This window comes from Chlorocebus sabaeus, chromosome 27 (genome assembly GCF_047675955.1).
Source record: "Chlorocebus sabaeus isolate Y175 chromosome 27, mChlSab1.0.hap1, whole genome shotgun sequence".
Classification (NCBI taxonomy): domain Eukaryota; kingdom Metazoa; phylum Chordata; class Mammalia; order Primates; family Cercopithecidae; genus Chlorocebus; species Chlorocebus sabaeus.
This window is the reverse complement of record NC_132930.1, coordinates 30,741,509-30,753,232: the sequence shown is the minus strand read 5'-3', so window position 1 is coordinate 30,753,232 and position 11,724 is coordinate 30,741,509. Positions and strand designations below refer to the sequence as shown.

The following is an 11,724-nucleotide window of genomic DNA, read 5'->3' as shown; positions in this document are numbered from 1 at the left end:
GACTTAAATGTTACACCTAATACCATAAAAATCCTAGAGGAAAACCTAGGTAGTACCATTCAGGACATAGGAAAAACGTATTTTTGAAAGTGAACAACACCCCTTTGAATTTTTAAACTCCTATTTTAAGTGGTACAAGTATTTTTTGTTTTTTAACGGCAATTTAATGTTAGTTTTTCTGAACTTCTCAAATGCATTATGGAAATCCCCTTCATTGCAGCTATGACTAATTCATTTTTAATTGTATACTGATATTGCTTAACTTCCTCTAAATTTTGGCAGTTTTTTACCATCCAATGCAGTAATCTTTTCTTGAGAAAAAATATTTACTCCAAAGTGAAAACAGGTTTCTCTGTGTGTGTTCTAATATATTTGTCACTTTCCAGTTCTAGAATATTTTGACATTGAAAGTCCATTTGACCTTTATAGAAGGTTTTGAAATAGCTATCATGTTTGAGTGTTATTCCCCCAAATCTGTGAGTTAGTCTTTGTTTAGAATTTTGCTTTCCGTAAGTACTGCTATAAGGAAGAAAACAACATCAAGCTCAGTTGGAGAAGCATATTTGGATTGTGAATGTATTTATGGGGGTTACTAGCATATATACAGGAATACAAAGCTGGGAGCTGAACAAACAAATAAGACTGAATGAGTGTATAGATATTAATATGTTCACTTTAAAATGAAAAGATTAAGATTAAGAGAGGTTAAGAAGCATGCCCAAGATTACACATGGACAAAACCTCCTTCTTTCAGGACCCACCACTCATGCTCATGCTCCTATTCCACATTGACTCCACACTTTGGCATTTCCGAATGAATTCCATTCATTGAAAAGGATATGAGGAGGAAAAAGTGGAATTAGGAGAGTGATGAAATATTTCTGTGGCTTTGAGACAATAAACAAATTATGCTTTAGTCAGCCATTTTCCTGCCTCCCACCCAGCTTGGAAAATTTGGTCAGACAATAAAGTATTTTTTATTCCAGTAATACTGCAAATTGTTTAAAGAACCAAAGAACAAATAAAAAATAAATATAAGACATGATCCCTGATTTGAGTGAATATGCAATATAGATAGAAGGAAAATATGCATATAACCTAAGAAAATAATGATTTTATAAAGCCATATATTAGTAAGAGCAATTTAGCATGTAAATAAGCATGAAAATGCTGGACCAGGTCACAGGGATGGAAATGGGAATATACTTTTATTGTAATCAGATGTACTACTCATGAAAGCTTACTTGAAAGAGGATAAATTTAACCAAATTTCAAAAAGAAAAGAAATAAATGGGGAAAAGATGATGGGACAAGCTGGAATTCAAGGAATGATGAGCTTAGTTTGACTTAAGTAAAGGAAAATAGAACTGGGAAAAATTATAGAGTGGAAAAGAGTAGAAACATTTGGAATTGGTAAAAGAAATCATTAAATTCTGGATTTAAAAGTTTAATTTGATCATGAAAGCTACAAAGATGGTCAATTAATGAAAAGACTTTTAAAGATTGTGTCCTTTAGAGTACCTCCAATGCAAAAAGTCTCAAATCAGGCACATGACCTTCCATTCTTCTGTCAGTTCTATCTTAGTTCCGCATGCCAGGAGACTGAGTCATCCATAACTGCTCCCTCTTGCTCACCCTCCCTCCCCCAATAAAATTTATACCAAGTTCTGGCAATTTTACTTTCTAGATATCGGTTAAGTCCATCCAGTCCTCTCCATTGCTATAACCAGATTTCAAATACAAGACTGGCAGATTGACTTTACCCATATGCCCTGAGTCAAAAAACTAAGATACCTTTTGGTCTGGGTAGATACATTCACTGGATGGGTAGAGGTCTTTCCAACAGGGTCTGGGAAGGCCACTGTGGTCATTTCTTCCCTTCTGTCAGACATAATTCCTCAGTTTGGCCTTCCCACCTCTATACAGTCCGATAACGAACCTGCCTTCATTAGTCAGGTCACTCAAGCAGTCTCCCAGGCCATTGGCAACCAGTGGGATCTTCATGCCCCCTGTCATCATCAATCTTCGGGAAAGGTAGAAAGAACTAATGGTATTTTAAAAACACACCTCACCAAGCTCAATCTCCAACTTAAAAAAGACTGGACAGTACTTTTACTGTTTTGCCTCCTTAGAATTAGAGCCTGTCCTCGAGATGCTACAGGGTATGGTCCATTCGAACATTTATATGGACAGACCTTCCTGTTGGGCCCTAACCTCATGCCAGACACCAGTCCTCTAGGTGACTATCTTCCAGTCCTCCAGCAGGCTAGACAGGAAATTCTCCAGGCTGCTAATCTTCTCTTGCCTACTCCAGATTCCCGGGCATATAAAGACACCCTAGCTGGATGATCAGTTCTTCTTAAAAATCTGACCCCTCGAGCTCTACAACCTCGATGGCCTGGACCCTACTTACTCATCTATAGTACCCCAACTGCCATCTGCCTGCAGGACCGTCCCCATTGGGTTCACCATTCCAGAATAAAGCTGTGTCCATTGGACAGCCAGCCTGATCCCTCCTCTTCCTCCTGGAAGTCGCAAGTACCTTCCCCTACTTCCCTTAAACTCACTCGCATTTCTGAAGAACAGTAATAAACTTTATGAGCCTAAATACATCCCTTCATTCTATTAGGTCTATCCATTTACCCTTCTTTTTGCAACAGGACTTTATGCAGTCATCCCCACTATTTGGACTCTGCCCCAAAAACTTGTCATGCCTATCTTCTGTCTAGTCATACTCTGATTCACTATTCTCAACTACTCATAAATGCCCTGCCCTTGTTTATACTGCCGGTTTATACTTTTTTCCTCCAAACCATCATAACTGATATCTCCTGGTTTTATCTCAAACTGCCACCCATAACTCTCTCTCGGAGTGGATAGAAGATCTTCAGTGGCAAGGTACATTCCAATTCTTCTATCGTGTTGAAGTCCTTTTTTGACTTTTCTACTCACTCTTATCCTTACCCCCATTCTCCAGTCACTCTCTACTTCTCCCTAGTTACCTCCAGCATACTATCAGTCTCACCCACTCTGTCCTCACTGATATCACTCAATCCTTCAATCCTTCTCTAGCAAAGAATTGTTGGCTATGCATTTCCCTTTCTTCCTGCTCTTACACAGCTGCCCCCGCTCTACAGGCTGACTGGGCTACCTCTCCTGTCTACCAGCACATCCAAACCTCCTTTAGTAGCCCTCATCCTTACCTGCCTGAGGAACTTCTTTATCTTCTAGACTTTATCTTCTGATTTGGTGAGAACTCCCCAGACATTTCGCACCAACAAGGTACCACACTTCTCTGCCTCTACTTATGGCACCTTTCTCCTTATATCAGTTCCCACCCCCACCCTCCTGCCGTATTTGAACCCCTAAACACACAAACAACTATCCCTGTTGCCACTCCTTTACACATCTCCTGACAACAACCTACTGGAATCCCTTTAGGTAACCGTCCACTACCCAAATATTGCTTTATTCTGTATCTCTAGAACCCAGCCACATACATTACCAAACAGATGGGAGCATTCCAACTTCATATTACTGATAAGCCCTCTATCATTATTGACAAACTAAAATACATTGACCGTCACTATTGTTTAGGAAGACATCTACCTTGCATCTCACTCCATCCTTGGCTTACCGCCCCCTCCCCCATCCACCCGCCTGTCTGACTCTCCTCCTAGCCCCTCCTCTTGCTTGCTTTATACCCAGCCCCATGAATAGTGGTGAAAGTTTACTTGTAGACACTATGTGCTTTCTCATACACCATGAGAACCAAACCCCTCCCTCTACGTATTTGCACCATCAATCCCCATTACAACCTCTAAAGGCTGCTGCCCTTGCTGGATCTCTAGGATTTTGGGTGCAGGACTCCTCTTTCAGTACACCTTTTCGCCTTTTCACTTTACATTTCCAGCTCTGCCTGACAAAAGGTCTCTTCTTTTTATGTGGCTCTTCCACCTACATGTACTCTAGTCTTCCTTACCCTCAAAATCCAGTTCGCAGATGGGAATGAACAACTGCCTATCCCCTTCATGACACCAACATGACAAAAAAGAGTCATCCCACTAATCCCTTTACTTGTGGGTCTAAGACTTTCTGCCTCCACAAATGCACTTGGAACTGGAATAGCAGACATCTCAACCTCTGTCACAACATTCCGCAGCCTCCCTAATGACTTCTCTGCTAACATTACAGATACATGGCACACTTTATCTGTCCTCCAAGCCCAGGTTGACTCTTTAGCTGCAGTTGTCCTCCAGAACCGCTGAGGCCTCAATTAACTCACTGCTAAAAAAGGAGGACTCTGTATATTTCTTAATGAAGAGTGTTGTTTTTACTTAAATCAATCTGGCCTGGTATATAACGTCAAAAAACTCAAAGACAGAGCACAAAAACTTGTTAATCAAGCAACTAATTCTGCGGGACCCACCTGGCCACTCTCTGACTGGGTATTCTGGCTTATTCCAATGGTTAGTCCTCTAATACCTATCTTCCTCCTTCTCTTATTTGGGCCTTGTGTCTTCCAATTAATCTCTCAATTCCTACGAGACCACACCCAGGCGATCACTAATCACCCTATATGACAAATCCTGCTTTTAACAACCCCACAATATCACCCCTTACCCCCCATCTTACCTCAGTTTAATTTCTCCCACTTTAGGTTCCCATGCTGCTCCTAATCCCGCCCGAAGCAGCCCTGAGAAACGTCTCCCATCACCCCTCCATACTGCCCCCAAAATTTTCACCCCAAGTTTTCACTACTCTTTCTTGTTTTATTTCTTCATGATTAACATCAAAAGACAGGAATGTAAGATCCTCTGAGCTGGCCGCACCATGGTCAAGCCGTAGTGACATCCTCCCCATCCCCCCAACCCCCATCCCCCCACTCTCCCCACTCCCCCTACCCCAGACGTTGTGATAATGTACTTTGTGATATTCCCTGGTCCTTGTGAACGTATTTTATAACATTCCTCCTCGCCCTTGTGACAATACACCCTCCCCACCCTTGCGAATGTACTTTGTACGACACATCCTCTCTGCCCTTGTGAATGTGCTTTGTAACATCCTCCCCACCCTTGAGAATGTACTTTGTAACATCCAACCCCCTGCCCACAAAAATTGCTCCTAACTCCACCGCCTATCCCAAACCTATAAGAACTAATGATAATCCCACCACCCTTTGCTGACTCTTTGTCAGACTCAGCCCATCTGCACCGGGGTGTAATAATACACAGCCACTGCTTCTCACACAAAGCCTGCTTGGTGGTCTCTTTACTTGGACGCATGTAACAGCTCCCATTTTCTTTCTCCTGAATTAAGTTATTTAAATAGCCTAATGTGTCTGCTCTTAGCCAACCATGCCACTCTGCAATCCAACATCTCATTGTATTCAACATGATAATGTGGCCATGCTGCTAAAAACTTCCATACACTATCCTGTAAAGCCCTTCATCAGCAGTTCCCATCTCCCTCTCCAGCCTTACCTTGTTCTCTTTGCACCAGACACACTGACATTCCATCTTCACTTGTGCTCATGCCGATTCTTCTCAACACATAGCCTCTACTTTTTAGTGCTCTTTCGTTTTTGATCCTGTTAATACAAACTAATTCTTAATAGGCACATCCCATCACATCCTCCTCTGACTTACTTGCCTAGGTCAAATCTGTGTGCTAAGTTCTTGTAGTACCATTTACCTCTCTCAAAGCACTGAACACTACTGCTATTTTACATTTATTTCTGTGATTATTTGATCAAGGTCTATCACCATCACTAGGATGCAAATTCTATGAAGTCTGAGAATGCCTTATTTTCCCTCACCATTATATTCCAAGTGCCAATAACAGTGCCTGGTGCATATTAGGTACTCAATTATAATGTGAATAAGTGCATGATAACTAATATATCTTTTTAGTCTTACTTTATGCCAAGTACTATTCTAAACCTTTTATTGTATTATCCCCTTTAATTTCTAAAACAACTCTATGAAGGTGGTCTAATTGTTTTTCCATTCTATAGAAGAATAAAGAGGTGAAATAATTGTTCAAGCTCTTATGGCTAATAAGTGATAGAACCAGAAGACAGAACCAGTCTGACTTCTGAGTGTGTGTTCTTGATGCTACAGCTGCCTCTGTGCATATGTCAGATGGATGAGTGACAGACAGCAGAACAGTCAAATAAGCAAATGTCAGCAGCAGTTCTTTTCTGGAAATAGTTGTTATTTGGAAAGATGATGGAGGGAGAAAAGATATCTATGACTGCAGTAGCAATCGGGTGATTTGAAAGTGATTGAGATTGGTAATGGAAAAGATTGAAAAAGCATATCTTTTTTTTTTTTTTGAGCTGGAGTACAGTGGTGCAATCATGGCTCACTGATGCCTCCTGGACTCGAAGGATCCTCCCACCCCAGCCTCTGGAGCAGCTAGGATTACAAGTGGGTACCAAAAAGCTTGACTAATTGTTAAAATTTTGTGTAGAGAATGAGGTCTCACTATATTGCCCACAGCACTCTTGAACTCCTGGACTCAAGTGTTCCTCCTGTCTTGGCCTCTCAAAGTGCCAGGATAACAGGCTTGAACCACTATACCTGGCTGAAAAAGCACATCTTCAAGGCAGTGAAGAAACAAAACTCAGACCTGAAGTAGAAGTTGACAGCAATTCTAAGAGCATGACCAGTGAAACTTGGAAAAGTAGTGCTGAGAGCCTTTTATAAATGCTGTGGGGCCCTTCACTTTCAAAGGTTTGGTCCATTATATTCTCTAAATGAGTTTCATAGAACTTTCCCATGTCTCCTTCCACAACTAGACACACCTACTGTAAGTTTTAAATCCCTCTGGAACATACCATTTTTATATCTTATTTTTGGGTTAGTACACAGTATAGTTGGCTCTCTTAGGTAGAGTCCATTTGTGTTATTTTATGACAATTTAGCTATTATTTATCAATCACTGATATTTCAACAATTACATTTTATTTCTGATTTCTCCTCAAAACAAAAATCAAGACCACCACTTATGAGGGATATAGATTTAGAAGCCAATTGCTGTAAGGTTAGAGTCCCCCACTAAATTATTAACTGCTAAATTATTAACAATTTCACAATGTTTTTGGCATAGCTATATATTTTTTTCTCTGGAAATTTATTTAGTCAACACATTTGCAAAGCATTATTTGCCTTTTTAGAAACTTCACTAAGGCAAACAGCCAGTATGTTTAATTATAATAATAATACAAATTATATAGGAAAAATATCTACTTGGGCCGGGCGCGGTGGCTCAAGCCTGTAATCCCAGCACTTTGGGAGGCCGAGACGGGAGGATCACGAGGTCAGGAGATCGAGACCATCCTGGCGAACATGGTGAAACCCCGTCTCTACTAAAAAATACAAAAAACTAGCCGGGCGAGGTGGCGGGCACCTGTAGTCCCAGCTACTCGGGAGGCTGAGGCAGGAGAATGGCGTGAACCCGGGAGGCGGAGCTTGCAGTGAGCTGAGATCCGGCCACTGCACGCCAGCCCGGGCGACAGAGCGAGACTCCGTCTCAAAAAAAAAAAAAAAAAAAAAAAAAAAAAAAGAAAAATATCTACTTGTAACAGATGTGTTTGTTTTGTGTTGTTACATTTGTGCTTGCTAGGTAGTAACGGAAAGAAAGACTCTGCTCTATTGCAGGTATAAATTAACAGTGAAGGGTGTAAACTCTACAGCCATATTGCCTTTTTAACATACGTAACTTTGAAAAGTTACTTAACGGCCGGGTGCGGTGGCTCAAGCCTGTAATCTCAGCATTTTGGGAGGCCGAGACGGGCAGATCACGAGGTCAGGAGATCGAGACTATCCTGGCTAATACGGTGAAACCCCGTCTCTACTAAAAAATACAAGAAAACTAGCCGGGCGAGGTGGCGGGCGCCTGTAGTCCCAGCTACTCGGGAGGCTGAGGCAGGAGAATGGTGTGAACCCGGGAGGCGGAGCTTGCAGTGAGCTGAGATCCGGCCACTGCACTCCAGCCTGGGCGACAGAGCCAGACTCCGTCTCAAAAAAAAAAAAGAAAAAGAAAAAGAAAAGAAAAGTTACTTGATCTTTGTGTCTCTTTTTCACTAGGTAGAATAGGGTAAGAGTAAAAACAACCACATGGAATCCTTGCACAGGTTGGATGCATTGTAAAGTTAGAAGAGTTCCTGACATGTAGCAAAAACATAATCAATGTTAGTTCTTGTAATTTCATCATTATCAGTCACTTGTTCAAAGCTTTTCACAGCTTCCTGTAATCTTCAAATCAAACCAAACCTTCCTTTTTGTCTTTCAAAGAAATCCATAATCAGTAGTCATGCTTCCCATCTAATCCCTTACCATCTACAAATGTAAGCCACTGGCACTAATAAGGTTGTCTCCTTACTGATGTATAAATATATTCTACTACACTACACCTAGAAATATGCCACTTTCAGTGTACCTCTTTTTAAACATTCTTTCATGTATTAATTACTTAATATACCCCTATTGACGTACATAAGGATTACACCTGTTTCTTTTTTACTATTTTAATAATGATACAGTATATATACTGAATGATAGATTATGTTTAAATCCCAACGTGGTTATTTTATAATTTGCCAGAATGATTTTGAAGCTTATCTGGAAGTTTAAACTCTAGATAATTGTGGAGAATAATTTTATTGGAATAAGGGGAAATTTGGGAGGCCGAGGCAGGTGAATCACCTGAGGTCAGGAGTTCGAGACCAGCCTGGCCAACATGGCGAAACCCTGTCTGTACTAAAAACACAAAAGTTAGCTGGGCATGGTGGCAGATGCCTGCAATCCCAGCTACTTGGGAGGCTGAGACAGGAGAACCACTTGAATTCGGGAGGTGGAGGTCACAGAGAGCCAATATCGCACCATTGCATTCCAGCCTGGATGACAACAGCAAAACAATGTCAAAAAAGAAAGAAAGAGAGAGAGAGAGAGAGAGAGAGAGAGAGAGAGAGAGAGAGAGGGAAGGAAGGAAGGAAGGAAGGAAGGAAGGAAGGAAGGAAGGAAGGAAGGAAGGAAGGAAAAGAAGGAAGGAAGGAAGGAAGGAAGGAAGGAAGGAAGGAAGGAAGGAAGGAAGGAAGGAAGGAAGGAAGGAAGGAAAGGGAAAATTATCTCCCAGATGTAAAATACCCTCTACAGCTATAATAACCCAAAACATATCTTTCTTTTTCTTTTTCTTTTTTTTTTTTTGGGCATTCCTGAGTTTATTTGGGGCATACCCAGGCGAAAGCCCTGCACCTAAAAGAAGGTGTTGGGCCTCTTGGTGGTGAAGCGTGGCTTGTGCTGACGGCGTAGGACCCGGTGGGGCAGCGGGAACTTGATCTTGGAGTCATGGAACTGCTTGACAGCCGGCCGACGGCACTTGCTGGCTGCGATCTCCTCCACCTTCATGATCTGAATGGAGTGGGCCCGGGCACGGTGCCGGGCACCCATGTCTCGGTAGCACTGGGTGACAGCGCCCGCAGTGGTCAGGTCCCGGTATTCCCGGTACATGTTGTGGGTGCCGCTCCGGGAGTCATAGCGCAACCAGATTCCGAAGTTCTTCACCCGCAGTGGGGACTTCTCAAGCACCTGCCCACAGTAGACAATCTCCCCTGAAGACTTCTTCATCTTCTTTAACTGAGATACGAAGTACCAGAAGCGGGACTTGGCGACGACATGATTAGGCGCAAAGATTCGCATGCGGTAGAGGGGTGGTGTGTGGCATTTGGGGGTGGGCAGGCAGCGACCCACCACCTTGTACTCTCGTAGTGTGCCAGAAGCCTTCATGGCGTCCTCTCCCCTCTCGCAGCCACCAGCAAAAGGCCATATCTTTCTTCATAAGAAGTAAAGCTGGATCAATAAAACAAAACAGAAATAGAGATTCTAATCAAAGTCCGCACCAAGGCAAACTGCAAAGTGGGAAACTCATTGAATACAAGAGTGGCATAATAAAGGTAAGTGTTTTTAAAGTGATTCTAAAAGACCAATAAGAAAAATAAAATAGCAAATGGAAATTTAATTATATAACAATTTAATAGATCAAATTGTCAATTTTTTCTAAGCAAAGGCATTTTTGTTTATTGGTGGTAGAAATTAAATTGACAAAAGAAAAGCTTCTCTGAAAACAAATTTAGCATTATTTATCAAAAGTTTCAAAGGACTGATAATTTTTGACACAGTAATCCAATTTATAGGAACCTAACCTAAGTAAAATTTAAAGAGGGAGAAATTAAATACACCATATCATTATTAAATGGAAAAAAAAGAAGCAGGCACAACCCTGTGTCCATCAATAGGGTGATATTAATTAATTAGAATATAAATTTTATGTTCGGAAAATAGCTAGTGACATGAGAAAATGCTCACAAAATAACATTACATACACAAAACCACACTATTTTTTAAATAGGACACTTTAAATGCTAACTTCAAAACCTATGTTGTTCTCCCAAGAAACCAAGCAAAAGGACCAAAGGCAGAAAGGGTGCAGGACATTTTAATCATCAGTGAAATGAGAAAAACAGCATCAGATACAAATGTCAAGGAATTTTGACTAGTATATTCAGATAGGGACAGAATGAAAGACAGACTTACACTACTCTGTCCAAGAAAATGATGCAGCACGGCAGGAAGTATTTAAAAAAAAATTCTGGCATCACATCATAGCCACCCATATTTCAGAGAAGCAAGATTTACAATCAAGAGTTTTCTGCATGAGTAATGAGGCCCTCTACTTGGGGTCCTATTTTTCGGAGTGGATTAAACATAATCAGATGCAGCATCTGTGGCCTTCTGGCCTTCTTGAGAAATTTGAGGGAAGAATGCCTGAAGGCTGCACTTCTTGTCTCTTGACTCATCTCTAACAAAAGGCTAGCCTGAATGTAGTATGTGACTATGGACAAGCTATTTATCCTCTGTCTCAATTTGTTCATCTGTAAAATGGGAATAATAATAGTGGCGATCTCAAGGAGTAGTGATGATGAAATAGAAAATGTTAAGCAAACTCAAACACATAGGAATAGCTCACTAGGTCTTGAAAATCACTATATTTGTAATTAAAAATCTGAATGAGAGTTTTCTGAAAGCCTAGTGCTCCATTAGAAGATGGTATCTTAGGTCTGCTACTACAGGAAGAAGATTCTGATATGGCAATTAGCCTGCACTAGGGAGTACCCTGTGGGGAAGTGAGGTCAATAGGATTGGACGGAAGGAGGAGTTGAAATTCAATGCAGTTGCAACAAAAATATTAACCTATGCCATGCGAAGTTTTAAAGTTTGAATGATCCTTCAGAAATCATGGACCAGTTTTGGGTAGGGACTTGGGAGGGGACTCACCTGGGGGACAGAGTACCCTTAAATTAGGGCAATTACATGGGCATGCCTCAATTGTGAGCTTGCACAACAATGCACTGCCAGCTGGAAATAAGTGCCTTGGTCCTAAGAGGACTTCAGCATCCACAATGGAAGATGCTTGAAATCACTTCAGCCACTGCAGACCAAGAATCTAAGGGAGATACTCATGGTCATGTCAAAGGGATAGCCAGGTAAGAGGGACTTTTTCCTAGCCTAAGGTTTCATGTCCAACACAAGATAGCCTTTTAATTAAATTGTAAACTCCCTCAAACAGTCTTACTCAAATCAAGAAGGCACAAGTTACAAAAGGAAGTACAGGGCCAATTTCATGCTTACCTGTAATAGACACATGTGAAACTGAAAATCT

General features: G+C 41.3%; 1 pseudogene; it reads right to left on the bottom strand.

The window, feature by feature from the left end:
* Positions 1 to 9,183: 9,183 nt before the first annotated feature.
* On the bottom strand, positions 9,184 to 9,828 carry LOC140710562 (large ribosomal subunit protein eL20 pseudogene; annotated as a pseudogene).
* Positions 9,829 to 11,724: the final 1,896 nt, after the last annotated feature.